This window comes from Schistocerca piceifrons, chromosome 1, assembly GCF_021461385.2.
Source record: "Schistocerca piceifrons isolate TAMUIC-IGC-003096 chromosome 1, iqSchPice1.1, whole genome shotgun sequence".
Classification (NCBI taxonomy): domain Eukaryota; kingdom Metazoa; phylum Arthropoda; class Insecta; order Orthoptera; family Acrididae; genus Schistocerca; species Schistocerca piceifrons.
The window spans coordinates 277,178,529-277,190,516 of NC_060138.1; the positions used below are offsets into that span (position 1 = coordinate 277,178,529).

At 36.5% G+C, this 11,988-nt stretch overlaps 1 long non-coding RNA gene across 1 annotated transcript in view; it reads left to right on the forward strand.

The window, feature by feature from the left end:
- Positions 1-11,370, forward strand: part of LOC124787725 — a 49,633-nt gene extending 38,263 nt beyond the window's left edge. Inside the window, exon 2 of the long non-coding RNA XR_007015997.1 lies at positions 7,667-11,370. This is a non-coding gene — a long non-coding RNA (uncharacterized LOC124787725). The remainder of the gene's footprint in view (positions 1-7,666) is intronic.
- Positions 11,371-11,988: the final 618 nt, after the last annotated feature.

Below are 11,988 nucleotides of genomic sequence, written 5' to 3' on the forward strand. Positions count from 1 at the left end.
TTCCAGTCTGCTTTCAAACTCCAGACTTATGCAGTGCCAATGAAATATGTCTGCCTTATTGCATCCTTCCTCTCTAACTGCCCATTCTTTGTCACCATTAACAACACCAACTCCCACACATTCCATCCCACTGCAGGTGTACCCCAAGCCTCTGTCTTCTCTCTTCTATCTCCTTTACATGGCTGGTATGCCCAAACCATCACCGAGTGAGGTGGCGCAGTGGTTAGACACTGGACTCGCATTTGGGAGGACAACGGTTCAATCCCGCGTCCGGCCATCCTGATTTAGGTTTTCCGTGATTTCCCTAAATCGCTCCAGGCAAATGCTGGGATGGTTCCTTTCAAAGGGCACAGCCGACTTCCTTCCCCATCCTTCCCTAATCTGATGAGACCGATGACCTCGCTGTCTGGTCTCCTTCCCCCAACAAACCAACCAACCAACCCAAACCATCTCCACCATTTCGCCTCCTGCTGATGACACCGCATTTCTTGCTCTCAATCCTACACTCCACAAATCTCAATGATCCTTTCAAATCCATCCCTCAGTTTACTTCCTGATGTAACTAGTGGCTCCTCAAGATCAACTCTTCCAAACCACGGGCAATAATTATAGGAAGCGCCACCTGCAACTTCTATCTTCATGACCTCTACCGTACCATTTCTGTTTGTCCTATCCAGGTAATTAACATGCTGAAACATCTTTGACTAACAATTGACTGGCAACTAACATCGAAACTTCACCTACTAATCATCCAACAAAAAGCCCACAATAGATGAAAACTGCTAACTGTCCTCCACACCTATAAATCCTTGATCTGTCCCATCCCTTTCTACACAAGTATTGGATGGAACTCATGCACTCCACCTCACTTTCTGCATCTGCTTACCTTTTCCCCACAAAGATCCTTTACCAACTCATCAAATTCCACCCCACTCACACTGCACCCCCCTGAACAATCTACACTATATGGAAACTCCACGTCAATAATCTTATTGTTTCTCCTCTACTTTCCAGTCCTCATATACTGCCGTGCCTTTACCGACACATCCCACTAATCCTCCGCCTACACACGTTCCACATACTCTCCCAGAGAATGGTTCAAATGGCTCTGAGCACTATGGGACTCAACTGCTGAGGTCATTAGTCCCCTAGAACTTAGAACTAGTTAAACCTAACTAACCTAAGGACATCACAAACATCCATGCCCGAGGCAGGATTCGAACCTGCGACCGTAGCAGTCTCGCGGTTCCAGACTGCAGCGCCTTTAACCGCACGGCCACTTCGGCCGGCCTCTCCCAGAGAAACTTTAATCATCTCCCCCTCACAGACCATGAAGCCTGACATCTATCCATTCATGCCAGCTGTAGGTCTACCCCACCTAATCCACATTATCATGGCTTCCTCTCCCACCTCTCCCCTCCCCAAACTTCATTACCCCCTTTTTCCCCATCTGCCTTCCTTTCCCCACCCCCTTTCCCCAACAACTATTGGTACCACCAACTTCCTCTCTATTCTACCACCTCTTCTGTTCCCACAGCCACTCCTGCTCCATCATTGCTATCCAGCAGTCCTCCATCCTTATACCACCACATTCCTACCATCCTCAATGGCCAACCTTTTCTCCTTCAGCAGCTGACTCCCTATCCCGTGACACATCCTTTCACTTTCTAATGACAGGAAAGTGTTTCCTTCAAATATCAGTGTTTCATTTTACGTTTTATTATTACTGTTTTAACTACCAATGCAAGAAGTCATCTATCATATATCTAACAACTTCCATTTCATTTTTTAGCTTTAGAAAGTTTTAAATTCATTGTGAATATCTCTACCTGTTTGTCGTTTTTTCGTTTCATTTGATTTTTTATAGCCAGTTGGCTGAATAGCAGGTTGCCTGTACTTCTGACAGCAAAAACGATAAAGAAAAAAATCAGGAAAAGTGGTTGACCACTACCTGTGGATCAATTGTAATGCTGCAGTGCACATTGAGGAGAGCAAGACCACTCAGTCTTTTTTTATCTGTGCTGTTTCTAGGTAGATTTTTAAATGTTTTGAGTCGAAAATTACATTTCTGGAGTTGCTGTTCAAACTTGAGGGTGACTAGAATTCCATGCAGAATCCTAATATTGCAAAAACGTTTTGAAATGTGTATCTGTAACACTAGCAAAGTGTACTCTGGTCTTGTAGTTGGAGCTTGTTTAAGTCACTTTTGTTTACAAATGGAAAATTCTCCAGTCACAGAGGAAAGCTTTGGTTACACTGACTTTTAAAAATTTATGGAATCTAGTTTGGTACCATTTACTTTGGATTTATGCTCTGAAAGGATTCAGTTAAATCTGATGTTTCTGAAACCTAACTTGTAGTTGGTGTGTTATACAATGAAAGAAAGGTGAGTCTCCTTTCATTCTGTAGTATTTCTCTGGGCTGCAAACAGACTATTGCCTTGATATTTCATTGTGGAATTAGACCATGATACCATGGGCACCCACATGATAGGTCATAAGTCATTTGGTGTGGCGCAGGGAGGGGGGGGGGGAATGGGGGCAGGCGGGGAGGGGGGGGGAGGAGGTGTGTTGAACCTTTAGGTATTGAGTATTTTTAATATTTTGGAAGACAAATGTTGACTTGTAAGTAGATATAAAAAAGTTGCAATTATGGCCTGTTAAAACCTAGATAGTACTGACTTTTAAATCATTTTCTTGAAAGAAAGACATCTGATTACACTTTTTTCTCCTTTGCCTGTGAGTTTTGGGTGGGGGGGGGGGGGGGAGGAGAAGGAGAAGGGTGCAGTCCTCCCTCCCCCCTCCCCCTACTGCCTCTGGGCATAAGCACCCTTGCTCGGTACTACTAGTACTGTGATTGCTACTTCATCTTCTTCTATGATTATAAATGTCTAAATAAATAGATTTTATCCCTATCCAGTATAATTTCTTCTAAGTCACTGGACGCGTTGCTAACTTATTCTAATGTTGCAATAAGATCACAGTTATCCCTTTGCAGTCTTCTGCCAAGAGAAATGGTTCAGGAGAAGATTTTTTCCATACCAGTGGCCTACTGTTAGTACAACAGAAGCAGTGGCTCTGAGTAACAGCAAATAATGATTTTGGAGCAGTGTCTTTGTTAACACATGATTCTAACTGTTACAAAAAATCCACATGACGAAAACATTTTTTAAAACTGCAGAATGCTTCATGTTCTTAAATTGATAAATTTTGCACATTGCCAAAAGTGATGAGGGTCTGGTTGGCGTACTGGAATGAACTGCCCTGCTAAACATAATGACATTCTGAAACAGCTGAAAATTCATTACAGCATAGCAACCAGACACTCATCACTTTTGGCAATGTGCAAAATGCATGTATTTAAGAACATGAGGCAATTCTGCTGTTTAAAAAAAAATTTTTAGTCACAGTGGATTTTTTGTAACATTTAGAATCATGTGTTAATAAAGAAACTGCTTCAATTTTGAACAGTTTCAGAAAGTAATTATGTTTAATGAGACCCATAAAGAATTTTCTGATGGCTTGTAGTGTCCCCATGCAATTCCTGATAACTATGCTTGTCGTATTTTTTGGATCCCACCTAGGACATGTTACCTTTTTTTTTGGGTTCAACCCAAGACTTAATCCCGAAATTACTTGAAGGTCTTAAAAGTTTACTGAGTCATTAAAGTTTATTCATTCAACTGTATTTTCACAGGACAAGACCTTTGTTTTTTTTCAGAAATGGTTTGTCTGTTTCAATTACATCATACAATTCACATCGATGAAGTTCTGAATTAATTTTAACATTTAGCAGATGTTTAACAGTAGTTACTGAAAGTCTGCTCACTTCTGCAGACCAAGTGTTCGCTGTAACTGAAAAATTTCTCTCATATGGAGCAGATGTCAAAGACAAAGATATTGCATTCAACCATTTTAGTGAGATTGCAACATGAAATGTCAATCTTTAATACTAACCTCTCCCTCATATACAATTGAAATTTCTCCAATAGATAGTGTGGAATAAAGACTTTCATTGTTGCTGTCATTACACAATTTCAAAAATTTACATTCCTGTAGCAAGTTAACACTAAACACACACTCTCTTTTGTCTCTCACTAAATGATCAGACAAAAAATAATAGAGATAAAATGATCAAAAATGCAAAGATGAGTTACTTCAAACATGAAAACAACATAACCCATTGCCCCTGTTCTGTTGTGAAATGACTAAGTTAAAAACCATGGCTGAACTGGTAGTTATGCCTGCCAATCAGTGTGAGTGCTTACTCCTTCAGCTGGAAGGGACATGGCCACAAGAGAATGTTTAAAAATGTAATGTCAAACACGCAGGTCTAAAGTTAAAAAAAAAACTCCTTTGCAGTTATAAAATTCTCAAATCTCAGACATTTTTTTCAACCCAGATATTACCCCAGACAACACTAAAACACCAGAACTGTCCTGGCTAATCCTGGACATATATTAAGCCTACCAATCGCCTGCACAGAATGCAGTTCAGCAAATACTACAGCAATATATACAAACAGCCATTGGATACTATATTCTCTTCTGTTGAAAGCTAGTTCTCTGCATAAATTACCACTCATTACCACTGATCTGTTGTACTCCTGACCAACAAAAAATTCACAGTTGATACCAAATAGTTTCAAATGGGATAGTCTTAAATTCTCCAATACAAACCCTGTTAAGTATACAGCAGGTATAAACATCATCAAACTTACACAAATCACATTTAACCCTAAATTTTCATAGAAAAATAGTTGCTGATTTCTTGCAATGTCTGTCATTTTGGCACAAAGAACAATGAAGTCCTTAAAACTGTTCATTCTATGAACAATTTGTTCTCTTATAATTTCACCTTATATATCTGTTATCTTGGTTTGAATAGCTGCAGCGATGTATTGTGGATTCTTAGTACTTTTTTGAAGACACCAGTGCAAAACTAAATCATCAGCTTCAGCTCAGAAGCTCAGGACAGAATGAAAATTCCCATCATTTAACTCATCAACATGTGACACTGAATTTCCAGAGTCATATTTGCCACATAGAACTACAGTTTCCACAGTTGACAGGAACTCTTTCCTGCAGTTTCCTACCATTAGCACCATGATGTGGCATTTCACTGTTCAATTGGTTCACTATGTATGTATCATTCCTCTCTGTGTGCTGTCTTTAAAATACTACCCCTCTCTGTAAATGACCTAGAGTTCACAACTGCTCTGCAGTAGTACTGCATGAAGTCCTCAGAGTTTTTAGGCTTATGAGCTCAGAAGCTTCTATGATATCCTTACAGACAAATTTTACCAGTGACAACCTCGTTGCAACTCAGAGGGAAGGGGGGGGGGGGGGGGGAGGAGGGGAGGGGGGAGGAGGGGGGGGGGGGAACTATTGGCCTGCAGCCCCATCCAGATCACCTGTTTATTCTCAGTCTCTCAGAGAGAGAGAACACTCCTTGCAACATAGCTTTCAGACTTGGCAGCTTCAAAAATTTTCTCATTATTGTAGTAGAATTTGGAGATGACAATCTATACGTGTGGTCTTGTACTGCATCTCATTGCGCTATCAGATGCATGATAGGTTGGTCTATTTTGGACCATCTGGAATCGCTATAGCATCTGAGTTCAGATCATAATAGTCTTCTATTCCTTGAAGAGTGACTGAAAGCTTTCTCAAAATTTATGTATTGTTTTCCTAGTACCATTTGGTATAGATTTTGAGTTTCCATAACATCCTTTCTGATGTTTAATAATGTTATGAGATGAGTAAAAGAACCATCTTTAAGTAGCTTTTACAGGAAGCCTTCATTCAGGTGACTACTAGTGCTATATCATTGCAACTGTGTAGAGAAGCCTTGACTGCTTCCACATATCATCGGAAATCCAGACGAATGCTCAAGTTATAGTGTAGCTTCTATCTAATTCAGTATTAATAATACTAAAAATTAAAATGAAACCTTATCAGCCATGAAGCTCTTAATTTCTTTCAGCCTTCATCTTTTATAATCAACACTGAGGGTACCCAGATATTGCTTCATGTGGCAACTGGAGGGAGAGGGAGCAGTAGCACATCTCTCCCTGTACTAAAGTGCTAATCCTTGGGAAATATCACCTGTGACTGTAACAGGAACATACTATAGGGGCATTTGCAGTTTTAGTATTTCTTAGTTTATGATTTAGTATGACGTTACTACAGGCACAAACAAAGTTGACGCTCGGTTGATGGCTGATGGGAGTGACTGTAAAGGCATTTCGCATTTACAGTCACTCCCATCGGCCACCACGCTGAGTGTCAACTTTGTTTGCTTGAACAATAGATTTACCAGAATCATACAGACTGGGAAAGGTACAGTACATAAATAGCTATACAGCTGGGCCATAATATAGAAACATTAAAAGCTAATTTTGTATGAATTGAAAACAATAACAGATTGCACAAAAAGTCTTTATGTTCACACTTTGTGTCTATATTCCCATGGTTCTCACCACTGCTCCTGAACTTTGCAGCTCTCCTAGGTACAAACAGCAGTTATGTTCATAGACAGAGCAAATACTTTTAATGAGTATCTCATTTTATTTTCTGCATTTGTGTGTGTGTGTGTGTGTGTGTGTGTGTGTGTGTGTGTGTGTGTGTGTGTGTGTGTGTGTGTGTGTGTGTGTGTGTGGGTGGGTGGGTGGGTGGGTGGGTGGGTGTGGGTGTGCATTTTAGTTTAATGTGGGTTGCTTTATTTAATAATACGTACTGTAAAGATTAGTGAAATTTGCTAGCACATTCAATATACCAAGTTAATTCCTCAATTCTCAGCCGTAAGAGAGACTTACACTAGGGCCTACAGGGTAGTTGTCTGTGATGTGAATTGTCTGTCTGTTTAACTTACATGACAGATGGTAATTTAAGAGTCGTTACTAAATGGAACACATTCTGGATTAATTTCTGGGTATGAAATGATACTTCATTAGTTTGCCTCCAATCAGTGTCATCTTTTGTTATGAAAAGAGTGGTTTGTTTTTATTTTACCTGCATTTTGCTAATATCTCAGGAGCCTGTTCCACATTAATGGTGAAAAGTATTGTATGTAACCTACCCATTAAACATAAATATTTTTAACTAGAGACTTCATTTTGTCATGTAAATATTGACCATAGAACCAGCAGATCTGAGTACTTGTTTTGTAAGAACTACAGAAGAAATGTGCCTGGGCTTTCAAAGCTACTCCTCTACTCACTTAGAAACTGATGTTATAAAGAAACCAAAACACCAACTAGGTAGGTCTGAGTCTGAGTGATAAGTATTTTGGTTGATCTTACTTTATTAACAGAGGGTAGAAGTGAGTTCTGTCTTAAAATTCTATTGCATCGTACTTTGTGATACAAAGTGTATTTTCATAATACAAATTACAGAATATTTGGGTGGCTCCCTGCTGTTATTTAATTCAATCAATGTACATTTTTGTTGTGCTGTATAATTAAATAATTTTTCAGTGCCTGTAGGTATGAAGAAGTATTCAGTTTGCTATATATCTTACTTGTTTACTTAAATATTGCTGTCATAAACCGGTAAAACAATCTTGAATGTAGATGAAACAACATATTTCTGGGTACTTGAAATGTGCTGAATTATCTTTTGATTGTCTGTAAAATCCATTACATAATTCTTTTTTTCTTTCAACAGGGAGAGCTGTAAGGTGGATGCTCCATACGTGAAGACTTATGCAACACTTGGTTACCTTTAAATGTTTTTTTATGAAAAATTTATCCTAAAAACATTAAGTTAGCATAATAGATTAGTTGAAGCCTTCAGAAGTGAGTTGTTGAGATCTGTGTTGTTATTCACTTTACATTCGTAGTGTCAGCAGCTCTGTCCCTTGAATAAAAGATAATAAAAGATAGAATGGCATGGTATACAATGGCAAATGGTAGAATGCAATGTAGTCACTGTCAAAACTCTTTGAAAGAATGATTTATCATTTTTATTTGAGCAGATTTATTAAGTTATGTTGAGTCCTTAAAACTTCTGCTCTTTTTTATGAAGCTTCTGGAATATTATTTTCCTGGTGGCTTGGCATGACTTAGAGTTGTTTCTTGAATATTTAATTTATTGGTACAAGTAACTATTTAACTCATATTTCATGTTGCTCACCCAAAGAGCTTTCATTGATATATCAATGATCTGTGTCATATACTAATGATGATGTTTGTGCTGCTTTAGAATATTGTGACTTGTATTAATAACTAATAAAAATTGCTTAAAGGGAAAAAATAGAAGTTAAATGTAGGACTGTGTGTAAGGACAAGCTTAGATTTAATAAACATGTAAACAGCAGCATCATTTTCCTTGTTAATCTGTGTGGTGGATCCGGCTGGCGCTGAGTTTGTTCAGTGTGAGGCAAATGTTGTCAGGACTGAAGAGCTGCAAAACTGAGCCCTTGTAACAGCCACGGCCTGACAATTGCGTCCCACAATGGGCTCAACTCTTCTGCGCCCCCGGCGCCCCTCACAAAAGCCAAGCTTTGTCTGCTCAACACAGTATCTTGAATCATATCTTCTCAATAAAGTATCTTAAAGAAAGCTGGTTTCCTTCCTACTATCAGCTCTGAGTCCATGTGGTCTTGTTTCAGTCTGTCAAAAGAAAGATTTTATCAACGTTTTCAGTACTGAAAAATTTGCCAAGAGAATAAATAAAAGAAAGAAACAATTATTTGATCCACATTTAATGCTCTCAAGGAAAGTTTAGAAAAGTCACTAGACCACAGGATGTGGGCTATAATACAGAACCCTGGACCAATATGTAGTTGGGGTGACAAAATACTGTATTAACATAATATATAATTTCAGTATTAATACAATGAAATTTATTGCTCTGTTTTGATAAGCAATGTAGCTAAGTGTGCTACTCTACATATATATATATGTATATCTATATATAGACACATATTACATTCATAAGTACTGTATCAGATTATTATATAATTATCTGCATGTTAACTTAAGTGTGTGTGTGTGTGTGTGTGTGTGTGTGTGTGTGTGTGTGTGTGTGTGTGTGTTACTATCACATACAAACATAATCAAATAAATTATGTGGTTATATTGGATGTTGTGGATGAATGTGAATTACTCAATTATAATTATTACACATAGTTATAAATATATTAAACTGAACTGTAGTTTTTAGCTTTCGTATAAACTTTGCGATGTTTTATGTGTGTGGATGCACACCATTTGCTTGTTTACTTCAGTACAGTTAGACAATGTGTCATAGATTTTGTAGTTAATCATGCCAAGTCATCATAGTAGCTTGACATTATTTTTAAAGTTAGTAACAGTTTTTTGTTCAGCAGAAAGCTCTAATTACACAATAGTTGAGTCATGATGATACAATATTGGATCTTGGATAGAGATTTATCTTGAAGATATGTACTTCATTTAGACTGTGCAATTGCTTATTTTAAATATAATTTTAATGAAATGAACAGTCAACTTATCCAGTTACAAAGATGAGATTGATAGCCACAACAAAGAAGATTCTATAATTAGCATCTGTTCCACACAATATCTACAATCTGAATATCTGTGTTGTGCTCTTCTGACCATGAGTGATGTGGATCCTCATTTATGGAATGCAGTTGATGGAAATGCTGACAGTACAAATGCTAGGAAGTGTTAATAACTAATGTAATTTATCTGAAATTTTGAACATGCTCGAACAACCCCATGCCAACAGCCCACACTGATGACCTAATGTGGAGCACTGTGAAGAGAGTGCTTTTAAAAATCAGACTTCCACATAATTTAAAATGTGAACAAATTAAAAGTATTACTTACATTTTTATGTAATTGTCTAAAATAAGCCTATTTTAATGTGGTCATAATGTATTAATAATCATTGTGTTAGTAGAAATTACATGTCTTAACTGATTTTCAACTAAACACAGTCAAATATATTACTACATAGAATTGGAATAGTAAAAGAACAGTACACAAAATTCATATTTCAGATACTGATTGGCATATAAACTGTTTTATTCCTTCTCTTAGATTTATTTGTTTACATCTGTAAGTGCTTATTTTACCAACAAAACAAATGAAAATAATTTAAATGGTACACTTTCCACTAAAAATAGCATTTTTTAAAGTGAGAGAATTAGTAATTGTTAGTAAGTGACATACTATAAATGTATATATTAAAGTGTTAAGAAAAAGAATGTAGTCATTTGCATATAAGTTTACTTCAAATACCCAAGAGCAGAAACTGAGTATTAACAATGAAGAAATACCATGATTAAAAGAAGATAATCTGAGTGTTGTTGCTTTTTTTATGTGGACCAATGTGATGGATTAAAATTAGGTTGTAGCAGCTTGTGGTGTTAAGCCAAGTAAAACAAAAAATGACCTAGTGAGAATAAATGTTTGTGCAGCATACGCAAGTTAACAGTACTACTTTAATACTTTGAACTACATTTAGAGCATGCAGAATGAACCCATCTGTCCCTCACCTAGATTCATTGTGCTTGAATACTGGCCACAACTGGGACCTTGCCTGCTAACATAAAATATTTAAGTAATTCTGTAGTAATAAATTAAATCATATACTAACACTTTTGTGTATTATTACCTTTATAATGTCCTTCTCCTCATAATTTAAGCAGTGTGCTATTGAAACTAGGGTGAGCCTGATGGATCTTTTCTATTCTACTTTACAGAGCAATGATAAATGTCTGTAATGGGCCTAGAAAATTTTGTGTACTGTATTTCATGAATAACATAAAAGTAATGAAAATGTGATTCTGTATCCTTTCACTATTGTCAGCACCTATGTCTGTGTGTGTGTGTGTGTGTGTGTGTGTGTGTGTGTGTGTGTGTGTGTGTGTGTGTGTGTGTGTTTCCTTAAAACAAAAACATAAATTATTTATATTGTTGTTTACTATTTCAGTTTTAAAGTAAGTTGATTAATATTAGTGAAGTCAGTCCTGTCAAATTTGAAATATTCTTGACTAAAAATTTAGAAGTAAAGTTAAATAATACAATCAGAAAATGGTAATATGTATGACTCAAGAGTTGTGGCTAATTAATGTATTCAAATTGAAGTTTCAAAATTTTTCATTCACTATTCAACTGACTTAATTGGATACACACCAGTCAAGAATAACGTTCAGGTTCATATATGGTCATAGGAAAGAATTATGATTTGGCAGATACTAAATGAAAGAATTAATTGAACTGTACATATAATTAGTTTTGTAATGTTATGCATATATAAATGTATTTAGTTAATACCTACACATTTAGGAAAAGCTGTTAACATGTTGTATATGAAAATGATGTAGATTACTGTGGTTTAAAAAAATAATAAAAAATAAAGTGTTTTAAAACTTGAAACCAATACTTATTTACTTAATGATTTCCAGTGTCCAGCCAAAATTCTATTGCAATCAGTTTTTGTCCAAGTCAGGTGAAGCAATTTCTAAATAAAGTGTTTCACACTGAATTTGCTAGTGCATTTCCAGTCTGATTGATATACTTTATGTAGAATAAGATGAGCCTGAGGAATGGAGACAGAAACAGTTATTTTATAACTGCTTTTGTGTGTGAGTTATGCTAACTTCTCTTTAACACACAAATAAAGTTTGTATGTTGTGTATGAAAAGAAGACTGTGACCATTCAGTGAACTAAACCAGATTAAAATCCAGCTACTAGTCATTTTTTATTTTGGAATGATTTATTTGTTTACATATTGCCTTTGTTATCATTAACAACACTCATTATGATGCATCACTCTCGAGAACAAGTCATTTGCAGGTAGGTGTCTTTCTTGAAAAGAAATGTGAGTGTTTAAATAAATAAATGTAAAATAAACAAAATTGATTGGTTCCAACTATTTACCCATTTCAAAATTAGTCCTTCTTTGGTTGCAGCAAAAAATAACATTCCTACTTGCTACCGTGGGAATCTAAAATTAATTTCCTGTCATAACACAAGTTGAGTATCGAGTGCTG